This window comes from Macrobrachium nipponense, chromosome 5 (assembly GCF_015104395.2).
Source record: "Macrobrachium nipponense isolate FS-2020 chromosome 5, ASM1510439v2, whole genome shotgun sequence".
NCBI lineage: Eukaryota > Metazoa > Arthropoda > Malacostraca > Decapoda > Palaemonidae > Macrobrachium > Macrobrachium nipponense.
In genome coordinates this window covers 97,733,862-97,747,508 of record NC_061107.1, presented here as the reverse complement: position 1 = coordinate 97,747,508, position 13,647 = coordinate 97,733,862, and positions in this window count along the sequence as shown.

The window sequence follows — 13,647 nt, the reverse complement described above, 5'->3', positions numbered from 1 at the left end:
TATGCCAGAAATAAATGTAACCTTTAATGTTTGCATGCTTTAATGTTTGCATGCTAAGAATGGCAAAATCATCGTTGCCACATTAGTGGAGGCTTCACACATACGCCGTTTCATTATTATAAACTGTTTCCATGAATTCTAGTTGTCATAGTAATGCAATAATGATAAAAATTGCTATAATTATTATGTATATATACTTCCAATACATAGCCTAATTTCACCAATTTCAACGTTTTGTGTGTAGTCTTATACCAGTTTGGAGGGTCAACACATACCGAATGGCAACAGAGAGAGAGAGAGAGAGAGAGAAAGGAAGGCGGAGGAAAAGAAGAAGAAAAGGGATGCGGTGGATGGGGGGGGGGGGGGGGGAGAGGTAGGTGGAGCTTTATACACGTGTTCGTATCCATTTCTGCATAATGGAGTTTTTGTCTCTTGGTACAAGGACAAGTGTCGTTATTCTTTACGATTAGTGATTCACGATACCCTTATAAATTACGGCACTGGGTGTAATGCACTATAGCAAAATCTCGTTCTGTTACGAGTGTTCGTTACAGAAATAGGTATTGCCCAAAAACGTGCTTGCACTGTCTCTGAAAACCCATAGTTGGACATGCTGCTTAGTTTGTCAATCAAGTTTTTATAACCAAGTATTTGTTTTTTTAGCAAGCTGAGCCTATTGAATAATTTGTGTAATTTTCTCAGTCAAAACATATGCCCCTCAATGCTAACTTTCCTCTTTAACGACTTTCTGGTCATTGCAAATTCGGCCCCATAATTTCTTATGGTGCGAAAACAGACAGAGGCCCATGGACCGAAAACGATTGCGTCACACTACGGCGATAATCCAGCAGTAAAACATCTTCATATATCCAAAAAGTAAATAATAAAGATATATATGCGCATTACGATTATAACAATTACATGTATAGCTGATAACAATCTGCATGAATAACTGGTAAACTGTTCTGCAATGACAGTTGAGTATAGCAATTATTTACAATAGGTACGAAAGCTCACACAAAGATGTCGTGACGTCATAATACAGAACTTAAAAGAACGTTCTAATTCAGAAAAATAATTACTTAAATTTGAGTCAGAGTCGAGTTACTTTTCAATAACGAATATTTTCAAATTAATCATCATATATTGTAAAATATTGATGTTTTTACTACCTTATTTAAAAATTAGCTAAGAGCACCGCTTCTCGTCATCTTCTACCAAAACAGCTGTTTACTCCTGGCCTCTTGTTGTTGGTGAGAAAATCGTGTTTTTTTTTCGATTGTTGTGATAAAAGTGCTCCAGCGTCTGTGGATACAAGTGGTGTACGGAGTTTATCACAGGAAATGGAAAGTTTGTAGACACAAGCGACTCCGTCCGTAAAACATCGAGATGGCGTCAATCTTCGAAACATTTTTAGTTGTAAGTAAAAATTTCTAAAGCGTTTTTGGTGAGATTTCCACTGCCGTGGGCGCCATTTTCAGTACCCTCTGTTTAAATCTTAAAATTTGGCCTTAATTTCTAACTTTGGGAGGAGAAAATACTTACTTCGAAAGGATAGCTCCGTTTCTCACCAACAACAAGTCGCGACTGATGCCCATCTCGGGTGTCAGGACGCGTTATAATGTACTTTTTCGGAGGGTGGCTTGCATTGATGGTAGGTGGCCTGCTTGGCCTGCTGTGATGATCTACCCTATGTATACATACTACAAATAGATACACTAATTTCACTTATTTCCCCGGCTTTGTGTAAGTCTTAGACCCAGTTTGGAGGGTAAACATATGCCAATTGACAACACTGATAAACAATTGAAGAGCGCAAAATGCCACAAAGAATGCCGTAAAGTGTCCCAGCGTCTATGGGTACAAGTGATGTGCGGATTTAGCACAGGAAATGGGAAGTTTGTTGACACAAGCGACTCCACAAACATCAAGATGGTGTCAATCTTCGAAATATTTGGAGATGTAAGCTTCGAAAGCGTTTTGGGGTTGTGGGCACTGCGTTGGCCACCCATTTCATTACCCTCTGTTTAAATCTTAAAATATGGCCTTAATTTCTAACTTAGGAGAAAATACTTACTTCGAAAGGCGAGTAGAGGTCTTGAGCTCCTGTTATCACCACCAACTACTCATGAATGATGACCATCTCCGGTGTCAGGACGTGTTAAAAGTACTTCTTCGGAGGGTGGCCTAGCCGCGGTAATCGGTGAGTTGGCCAGTCCAGGAGGTTGTTTACCCTACTTCGAAAGGAGAGTAGAGGTCTTGAGCTCCTGCTATCACCACCAATAACTCAAGACTGATGACCATCTCCGGTGTCAGGACGTGTTAAGGTACTTTTTCGGAGGGTGGCCAAAAACGCGGTAGTCAGTGAGTTGGGCCGCCCAGTCGGTTGTTTACACTACTACCTATAATCTCGGCTACAATAGGTTGGCCGAGCCTAAGTAACGAATTCTTTCTTTATTTTGCCCATGACTTGTAAGATTCAACAATATGGTCATAGCTTACAAAACACTGTGAGAAAAACTGCAAAGGTTACCTTTCTGAAATAAGAATAATTACTTAGTAATAGCTGCTGGAACCTTGTGTAATGATACAATAATAGCAATGGTGGTAGTTGTAGGCGGCATTTGCCTTTAAAACGGCTCCTATGCACATTCTATTCCTCCTTTATTTGTGTATAAGTTTATTGCCTTACTCTTTCTGCAATACCATATTCTTTTTGTAATTTCCTTCTTATTTTCAATTTCTTCTGTCGACAACTCTGCAAATAGAAGGATGTCAGCCATCACTTTATCTTTATTTTATTGAAATGGCTGCTGCACAACTCTGTATATATATCTATTTCTAATGCCACTATATACTAGGCATTAGAGTAAGAAATGTTCGAAGTTTTCAGTTATTCCCTCACAGCACAAACATTATGTATTTTCCCCTTTCAACCTATTCCTACTGTTTAATTCTAGTGTGACAAATCTAGCCCTACCGATCAGCGTTGCGTTTTTTTTTTAGTGTTATCATACTAGGTGTCTTTTCCCAAGGTTTCTTTATATTTTCTATAGATTCTTAAGGTTGTTTTTTTGTCATTCATTTCTCTCAGCCATGCTTTTTTTTGTCACAGTTATATATCATTTGTCTTAACTGATTACCTTTAATTTATTCAATTTTACTTAAATTTATTTGTTTAACTTTTCGGATACTCTATCTTTTATTTGAAGAATCCAAGTAGTAGTATCAAACCTCTTACTAGAAAATGACACACTATTTGCAGCAGTCTGCTGCCTGATGTTGCACGTAAAAACAGTTAGGTAAGGTCAAGATGAGTGCAGACGATGTTTGTTGTTGTAGTATAGATAAAATTAGCAAACATAATGCAACAAACAAACATAATGCAGCAAACATAAACTCAATTTACGTCTTTGCCAGATTTAACAATTGACATAAACTTGACAGACATTACTCTATCCAAAAGTTTCAGATGAGAGTCAGGACCCGAAGACCGCACTAGAGAACATTCTAAAACATTTCGGCGGGATAACTTTTAAGAAACAGTAGAAACAACATTACGTATATACCTCTGTGAGGACCAGAAATTAAGACAGGTAGCTGAGATATTGATGATTTATTTACAGACAAACTGGGTTGACATAGACAGGTGCGGACGGATAAGTAGTACAGCCTCGCACCGCGAACAGAAATGACTCTGAGACTGTAGATTTGTGTTTTCTTACTGACATACATTTAGATATATTAAGGCGTACAAATAATGGAATTGCATGTGTTATACATCGGCGGAAAGGCCGCGGAACGCTCTATCGGATGGAAGTAAGAACAACGCAACTTGATTGGATACAATGAAAATAGGGAAAAGGCGTTGTCCTTACAAAGACAATGATTATGGAGTAATTATTGGATGACAATCTTGGAGGCAGGGGGCGACCCCGTGTCCTTGTGACACTTGTTGTGGGGCGTAATCGAGTGTAGAGTCCTTCGGTTTTGCTGACTGACAGGATGCCTCCCCTGGCGGTAGCCTGGGGTGTTCTACTGTACGCCAGGGCGACCAAGACTGCGAGAGAGAGAGCTGCATTGTGTGTGGTGGTGGAGTGGGACGGGCCGTGGGGATCCCCAGGTGCGCCAGCAGCGTATATAGGTTGGGCTGAGGAAATCCCCCAGCGCGGCAGCGGCGTCCAGCGTGCAGAGCGGAACCACAGGTGAGCAGCGGCGTCAGCAGGTCGAGGAAACCCACAGGTAGCGGCGTCGGCAGGCAGGGGAGGCCCACAGGCATGGCAGCGGTGTCGGTGGGCCAGGGAGGACTACAGGCAGCGGCGTCGGAAAGAGTGAGCAGGTCCACAGGCGTGTCATCGACGTCAGGAAGGCCGAGCGAGCCCCAGGAATAACGGCAGCGTCGAGGGCTTGAAGAGGCGCACAGGCAGCGACGTCAGGGGGCCGAGCAGGCCCACATGTGCGGCAGCGGCGTCGGGTGGGTAAAGCAGGTCCCTCGGTGTAGCATCGGCGTCGGCAGGCAGGGGAGGCCCACAGGCAGCGACGTCGGGGGGGCCGAGCAGGACCACATGTGCGGCAGCGAGTCTGGTGGGCAAAGCACGTCCCTGGGTGTAGCAGCGGCGTCGGCAGGCAGGGGAGGTTGTCTGGGGACTCGCGGGTGTGGCAATGTCGCCGGGGGAAGAACCGAGGAGGCCCGCAGGCTCGGCGTGCCGAGATATCTGGCGTCCCCGGGTGAGGCAAAGGAGGCCGCGACGTCGGATGGATGTTTCTGAACCGCCGCCTGAATTTTGTGTCGGCTGACCAGCACCCAGCTACCCGTCCTCGAAAATAAACGCCAAAACACGCTGGGAAGCAGTGCCGTGATTAGTCCGTTAATGGCGTTGGTGTCGTCCTCGCAATGGAGTGTTTTCAGAGACCTAAACTGTGGCGCCGTATTGAGTCCGTTAAAGGTTCTCTGAAGGTGAGCGGCCGTATTTAGTCCATTAAAGGCTGGGCCTAAGCCTCTGTGTCACCAACTCCAGGAGGTCACCAGTTGTGAGGTCCAAAGATTAAGACAGGTAGCGGGGATACTGGTGATTTATTTATGTTGTTGTTTTTGATTAAGCTGACCTTGTGTCAGCACGGGCTCTTGCTCACAGAGCAGCCCGTAATTCAGGATGGTGAGAAAGTGGCAATGGTAGGATATGGTCCTTTATTTGGTGATAATGCATGAGTTGATGAGTGTGATATTGGAAAGAAACATTTGATGGGTAAGGTTGTCCAACCTTTTTAAACCCTAAGGTGCCCTTCAGTGGTAGGAAAAATGCAATAGTAGTGAGTGTTGGCAAGTCAGAGAGGCCAACAGATGGGAAGAAGGAAGGGTTTGAGTCTGACAAAAAGATTGCTAATTAGTTAGCTTGTGAGGTCCGTAAACATTTCCTTATTCCATTCCTATTTCGAGTGGGAGGTAGTGTGTGTTGTTAATGCGTGAGGCTGAAAGGATTGCTGTGCATGAGGTGAGGGAATGATGAAAGATGCCAGAGTCGGGGCTTCGCTTCTGGATGTTGGGTGATGAAGGTTGATGTTGGCGAGTCTTTGTGTCAGTCATGCACTGGGTGGATGGTTTGTTGTTCTGTGTTTTATGGTTTGTCTTTTAAAATGTCATTTGAAATATTAATAAAAGTTCCCCCAATTACAGATAATCTTAGTTTGTATATATTAGGCCAGGAACACACGAGATCAGCGACAGCTTGTCACAGATGCTTACCACAGACGCTCGTGTGCTTGACATAGCTTATAAAAATCTATGGGAAGTCACATCCCCACCACACACCGATGCCACGACATGGAGCCACAGAGTTGCTCGTGTACTCCTTGCCTTATGATTCACACAGTCAAAGGCTGCACTAAAATCTCGACTGACAGTGAGTATACCTTTGCGTCCTCATCCAGAGTGCTATCCAAGAATGTCGATATTAGCATGAATGAATCACAAGTACCAAGGCCTTTATGGAACCCAAACTGTATTGCTCGCAGGCGGTTATTGTCTTAGAAAATATTTGCAAAGACGTTTAGGGAGCAGCTTCACAAAAACTTTAGACAAAACAGGGGTAATTGAAATCTGCATATATTCCAAGGGGCATGAGGACAGACTCAGTCTTATCTTACAGGTAATGCAGCAATGTTGCCCTTCCTCGAAACAGAAGGAATGTCTGGGAGCTCCAGACGAAAGCTCGCTTCAAGAAAGAAAGAGAGAGAGAGAGAGAGAGATAATCATTAATGACTTTGATGACTATGGTATCATAGTTTATCTGTAAAATTCAAATATATACACCTATTTTGACACCGTATTTGATCATGACCTCTATAGGTGCTATACTAGCCTGTTTAAGTAGCACCGAAAAAGCTGCTATTCGGAAAAATAGAGAAGAATCTCTACAAGTGTAACGCTGCTGAAGTAGCCATAACTTTTAATAATAATAATAATAATAATAATAATAATATTACTTGGCCCAATATCCCAGAGGAAATTTCCTTGAAAAACAGGTTGGCCTATGCACTCCAAACATTGTGGTCAAGGCCCAAACATCTGCTCTTGGATCTAGGCAATGTCTATCATAAATGGTTCCTGTAAATTACAGGACTTTCTTTGCATATAGTCACTAAACAGTAATGTACAATCGCTAAGCACTAACACTCACTATACACTTACACTCACTAAACACTCACACTTAGTTATATTTTCACACTCACTAATGCTAAATTCTCACTGAATACTCAACACTCACTATACACTGATGCTCACTAAACACTAATAAAACTTTAAACACTCACTACATACTGACTGTACCCTAAGCACTCAGTAAGCAATGCTTCACTGATTACTTACACACTAAACATTCACTCAATATTAACCACTCATTTAACACACACTAAAGATTCACTAAACCCTAAACACTCACTAAACATTCACATGATACTTAAACACTAAATATTTACTAGCATTCACTAAAATTTAAACACTCACTAAACGCTTGCGTACTAAACATTCATGAAACCCTAAACACTCACTGAACATTCACTGAATCCTAACACATTAAACATTCACAAAACATTTGGTAACCCTAAACATCACCAAACATTAATAAACACTTAATAAATATTCACTAAACCCTAAACACTCACTAAACATTTACTAAACGCTTACTCATTAAACAGTCAGGATAAAAAAATCACAGTCACACTAATCGCTGCTCAATTTGCGCTGCTACCAGACTTTTAAAGATGGCCGCAAGGCTCTGCAATGCCTACCAGGTGGAAGACCACCGAATTACGTTGTACTGGTATACAGATAGCATCTCCAGATATTACTCTCTATGCCTATGGTCAAGCTACATAAGCATAGTTTTGACTTCTCTAGGCTTGAGCTAAAGTACTGTCCTCTGTTTATGGAAACATTCATCACGGTCATCACCATTAAAAACAAGGTCTCTTTCACACACTCATTAAAAACTGTCTTAGCTGTTTTATAGACAATCTGAGCTCGATTTCTAAGCACAATGTAATTACGCCACAAAAAGTTTGTTCCTCCAAAATGAAAAGCCAGTTTTTTTTTTTTTCATTTTTTTTACTTTTTTTTTTTTTTTGGTTAGAAAGCATACATGCAACTATTAGGGTTCTATATCGTGAATAAGTAAAAACCTATTCTAGTGCATAGTGTTTGGCAGAGCACCTACGACATTCACCTTTGAAATGTCGACAACATCTTCATGCGATCAAAGATTCCCGCCCTTCCTGATTACCATTTCTTGTAAAAGCTTAAGGAATTTGCATAATCCTCCGTCTCATCTTCCAGTCTGCAGATTCATGCCTTCATTCACGTTATTTAAGAACTTGTGAACCCCTTGCAAGAAAGAAATTTTATTCTCCTTCCGGACACTCTTGTTTCTTACTAGAGGATATTTGCGTCTGACTTCCCTTCCCAGTGATTTGGGATCAAAAAGGACCTTTTGGTAATACTAAATTGAAATATGTCGAAACAGTAAGAAAATATCCCCAAAGAACTACTTCAAAATGTACAAACGAATCATGTTTTACATAAAATGTTTCTTAACGAAGATAGGATTACCTAGAATTATTGTGATGATCGTGATCGAGCACCTCCGAAGCTGTTAAACATGTACTGTACAGCACAAACTCATATTTATGCTTGTGCTCACGCATATTGACACGTACTTGAATGCAACATGTATTCAAGTACGTGTCAATATGCGTGAGCATAAGCGTAAGTATGAGTTTGTGCTGTGTAGTGTATGTATGCATTTTTATTCGTTTCGTATCAATGAATCTTTATTCATATGGTAAAACGAACTTACATTTTCCGTCCCTGGCTTCACTTTTCTTATGACGTATACTCGTTTTTTTTTATAAAAAAAATATTCCAACCAGAGAAATTTTACCTTTCCATTCATCGAAGAATGACAAACATAGGAAAGCTACTGGCGGAATCATAAGAAAGACTTAAAACTGTACAAATTGAATCCAGCAGATACTGCAAATACATTTCATTCCACTCGTTTAAAAGAGGATCTTCAACCTACGCAATGAAAAACATTGTAAAGCATGTAAAATGAACTAACTGAACAATGTTGCCAAAGATTAATATCAAGATAATAACTAAGAAATTCCACAGAGCTTAAGTTTGTTGAACGAATTCAAGAGGAGGGTCAGCTGCTGAAGACCAAACACGGAGAATAATCGAACGAAAGAGAATAAGAGAATTAAAATACTTCCTAATGGTTGACAAGACTCCTAATCTTGAAAGACTTTCTCACTTTCTCAGTATATCAATTTTTTTGTGCGATTGAAGGAGAGACAAAATGGATAAGTATCTTGAACGTGAATCTGGGATCGAGGAGGACACCCGAAATTTTAATGAGCTGCGTGTAGTTAAAGAAAAAGACAATGAAAAGATGTGGGTGGGGCGGTCCAGAGTCCTAGACTTTGAGTTTTGTTAGGGTTTAGAGTCTTACAAAAACGTCCATCATGCGCTTATTTTAGTTAATTCTTCATACTTAGAAGATGAGACCAATTGTCCTTCCTGTTCTGGAGTTGACTTCGACGAATTTTTATAGTCATAATGTTCACTTACCTGAAGATGAATCTAGTACAAGGTTCGAAAGCTTTTAATATCCATTCAAGACCATATACTCATGTGCTATATTATTGTTGACCTGCAACCATAGTCATCATTTTCGACACGGAAAACTGTGCCCAATAGAATCATCTGTATAAGCAATATAATCTTGCTATCAAGGCCAAACCACATAATATGAAAAGTAATTGGCCAGGAAGACGAGAGATTTTATTCATGTAGTTAAGATAATGACCATCGCCAACTACTCAGTATGACAAAGGAAACTGAAAGGAGAGCATTCAAGACACCCAGGCCCTTGTGGAAGCCAGAATGTAAATTAGGAGACCAGTGATTATTGAAACTGCAGCCATTTACACTTTAGCAATGATAGAGGTTACTGAAACTGGACGGTAATCAGCAGGGTTAGAGCTACCCCAGCGGCGTCTACCTAATGGATAACAATACAAATTCTTCAAATAAATAGAAAAAATCTTTCTAGTTAACTTACGACAAATAACTTTAAAGCAAAGTAATTAGCAGTTTTCACAGAAAACGAAGTGAAGATACCATTGGAAGATACACTTAAATAGGCATCAAATTTGAATTAAAGAAGTTTCATGGGATGAAAAAAGCTAAACATATAACTTTATCTTAAAAAAAAACAGGAATAAGGTATAATACATAGTCTCTTTGCTCTGGTTACTGTCAAACGATCACAGACACTGATACAATACACACACCACACACACATATATGTATATATAATAATATATATATATATATATAATATTAACTATATATATAATATATATAATATATATATATATATATTTAATATTCATATATATATATATTATTATAATAGCATATATTATATATATTATAATATATATATATATATATATAATTATATTATATATAGTATATATGTGAGTGTTTACATAATAAAAATATGGAATGTTAGTCCATATATATAAAAGTCTAAAACTAAAGAGGTCAACCAGATTGCTTGCAGGAATGTGATCAGACTAGAGACGCTAAAGATGACGTATACCATAAGTATGTAGGCTAAGATAACATGCCGTCACCTGTAGTCATTCAATTGTTTATAAACATTAGTCCAAGCTCCCTGCTTGAGACAACTACCGCCTACGTGATCTGTAGCGTGTCTCATTTGATTGTGTGTTCGTATGAAACTATGTCATTGTATGTATGTTCATATGTTCGAACTACTGTCTGTTCCTTCATAACTTGTAACAGAGATGGTAGACAGCAGAACAGAGTTAGCTATCGTCATTAGAAGACCTGTACCTCTTTACCTAAGCTTTATCATGTAGAGGAATAGGATTAGCCATCATCATTGGCAGAAGCGATCAAGCTATCGTTATTAGAAGACTTGTACAATCATATCTGATCTTCACCATGTAAAACTTCAGAAGAATATATAATATACTTTAGTGTTTTCTACAAGAACCTCACCGAACCATGAGTTTAACACATCGTCGAAAAGATAATACCGACTTCGTAAGTGATCTACAAAACCCCAGACACTCCATTGAAGATGGAAGTGCAATACCAACCGACTTAGCGTATAGATTATCGCAAGTCTAACATTACCTCATAGGGCGCCTTATCATACAAGGCACAAGCCCTAATATTGGTGGCCAGCGTACCAGAAGAACTCTACAACGTCCTACGAAGAAAAACCAGAATAATAAATCATGTATCATAAGAAGTCAACGACGACGGAAGCAGCAGATTCTTCAAGCAACATAGTATCATCGTTAGTGAGCGACTTCAGAAAACAATAAGAACTCTTCAACGACGACGAAAGCAACAGATTCTTCAAGCAACTTAGTATCATTGTTTTAGTGAATAACTTCAAGAAACAAAACCGACGTGTCTTTTTCCTACGACAACGCAAGCTTCGTCTCTCATTAGAATCATTCAAGAAAACATCGTTAGTGAGCGTTTCCGGCACTCCAAGAAACAAACCGAACGCGTCTGCAGCATCGGATCTTTCAAGGGCTCGAATCATCGAAACAACGCGCACGGAGGAAACTCAAGCCAAACCAGGTCATCCGCTAAATAGAGAAGGAGGACCAAGGCCGTGTGTCGTTATCGGAACACCGTGACTTCCCACAAAAGCAAGCTAAGTACAATTTTTTATTCATTTGGAGTAACTTTGAGTGTTTCCTTTGCAGGTCGAATTTCGTTATTCCTGTGGCTGAAGTTACGAGACATTCTTAATCTTACTTTTTTACAGAAATTATCTACATCATTGAGATTTCGCTACTGCGAGTTTTTATCTTTGAGTGTCTGTTTCCAGAAGTTCTACTGAATATCATAATCATATACTATGTTAATTTTATCATTTTGGGTGATTATTAATCCCTTACGTAACAAATCATATTAAACAGTGAATATGCGTTTACGCAGTGGACGTCTGTATTTATACAGATGCATGGATAGGGTCGTTAAGCACCGTAGTGATTAGAAAACACACAAAAAACAAGTGGAACACCCGTACAAATCTATATAAATTAGAGGTAACACTATTTCGGGTCATGACAATAAATGCTCCTTTGCAAAGTCCCGATCGCAGTTTTAGCCTTGAGTTTTTGAGTTATATAAAAAATCGAACCTCAATGACTCAACTTAACTTTAAAAATACGGCTGGATTGCAAGAAATAACATGCCTATAAAAAGCTTTCATCAGGCTAAATGCGCTGACCAGGATCCCTCACTATTTCAAATTTTAGCAAAGAATGAAGTACAAACAGTTAACCCTTAAACGCCGACTGGACGTATTTTACGTCGACATTTTTTGTCTCTCGGGTGCCGACTGGACGTATTTTACGTCGACATACAAAAGTTTTTTTAAAAATTCGCGGAAAAATACTTTTAGGCCTACCAGCCGAAAACTCTTGAATCACGCGCCTTGGGGGATGCTGGGAGTTCACGGATCAAGGTGTTGTTTTGTTTACAATCGTTACGCAGGCGCGCAAGCGCGAATTTCTTTCTTGCCGCACTAAAAAGTATCTGTGACACATCTCTGAAATTATTTCGTCACTTTGACATAATTTTTGTACCATTTTAAAATTAGCCGTTACATAGAGTATTATATATGAAAATGTGCGCATTTGTATGTAGAATACAACAAAAAAATACTCATGATTGTAGCTTTTATCAGTTTTAAGATATTTTCATATAAATAACGATAAGTGCCAAAATTTCAACCTTCGGTCAACTTTGACTCTACCGAAATGGTCGAAAAACGCAATTGTAAGCTAAAACTCTTATATTTTAGTAATATTCAATCATTTATCTTAATTTTGCAACTAATTGGAAGTGTCTAGCACAATATTTCGATTTATGGTGAATTTATGAAAAACTTTTTCCTTACGTCCGCGCGGTAACTCTTCCGAAAATAATCATACATGCGATTGTGTAATGTTTGCACCATTTTCAAATTAGCCCGTTACATAAAGTTTTATATATGAAAATGTGCGCAATTTCATGCACAATACAACTAAAACAACCCATGGTTGTAGCTTTATCAATTTTGAAATATTTTCATATAAAAAATGATAAGTGACAAATTTTCAACCTTCGGTCAATTTTGACTCTACCGTTAAATGAAATGGTCGAAAAAACGCAATTGTAAGCTAAAACGCCTATATTCTAGTAATATTCAAGCATTTACCTTCATTTTGCAACAAATTGGAAGTCTCTAGCACAATATTTCGATTTATGGTGAATTTATGAAAAAAATAACATTTTCTTTACGTCCGCGCGGTAACTCTTCCTAGAAAAAAATCATACGTGCGATTGTGGTAATGTTTGCACCATTTTAAAATTAGCCGTTACATAACGTTTTATATATGAAAATGTGCGCAATTTCATGTATAATACAACAATAAATAGTTGAAGGTTGTAGCTATTCTCATTTTCGAAATATTTGCATATAAATCACGATAAATAGAAAAAAAAAACCACGTTCGGTCAAAATTTGACTCTACCGAAATGGTCGAAAAACGCAATTGTAAGATAAAACTCTTACAGTCTAGTAATATTCAGTCATTTATCTTCATCGTGAAACAAATTCGAAGTCTCTAGCACAATATTTAAATTTATGGTGAATTTTTTAAAAAAACTTTCCTTCCCTCCGCGCGCGGATTCTCCGCCACAAATCTCCGAAATGCGTAAGTCCCATTCTCGGAATATTTGCTCCGTTTCATATTAGGCATTTCATAGAGTTTTATATATGAAAATGTGCGCAATTTCATGTAGAATAAAACGAAAAATATTTGAAAGTTGTAGCTTTTCTTATTTCCGAAATAATTGCATATAAAAAATATATATATAAAAAATTCGACATTCGGTCAACTTTAGCTCGTCAGATATGGCCGAAAACTGCATTTGTAAGCTAATATTCTTACAGTTCTATGTAATATTCAATCATTTCATTTTCTTCAATTCTGAAACATATTGGAAGTCTCTAGGACAATATTTAGATTTATGGTGAATTTTTG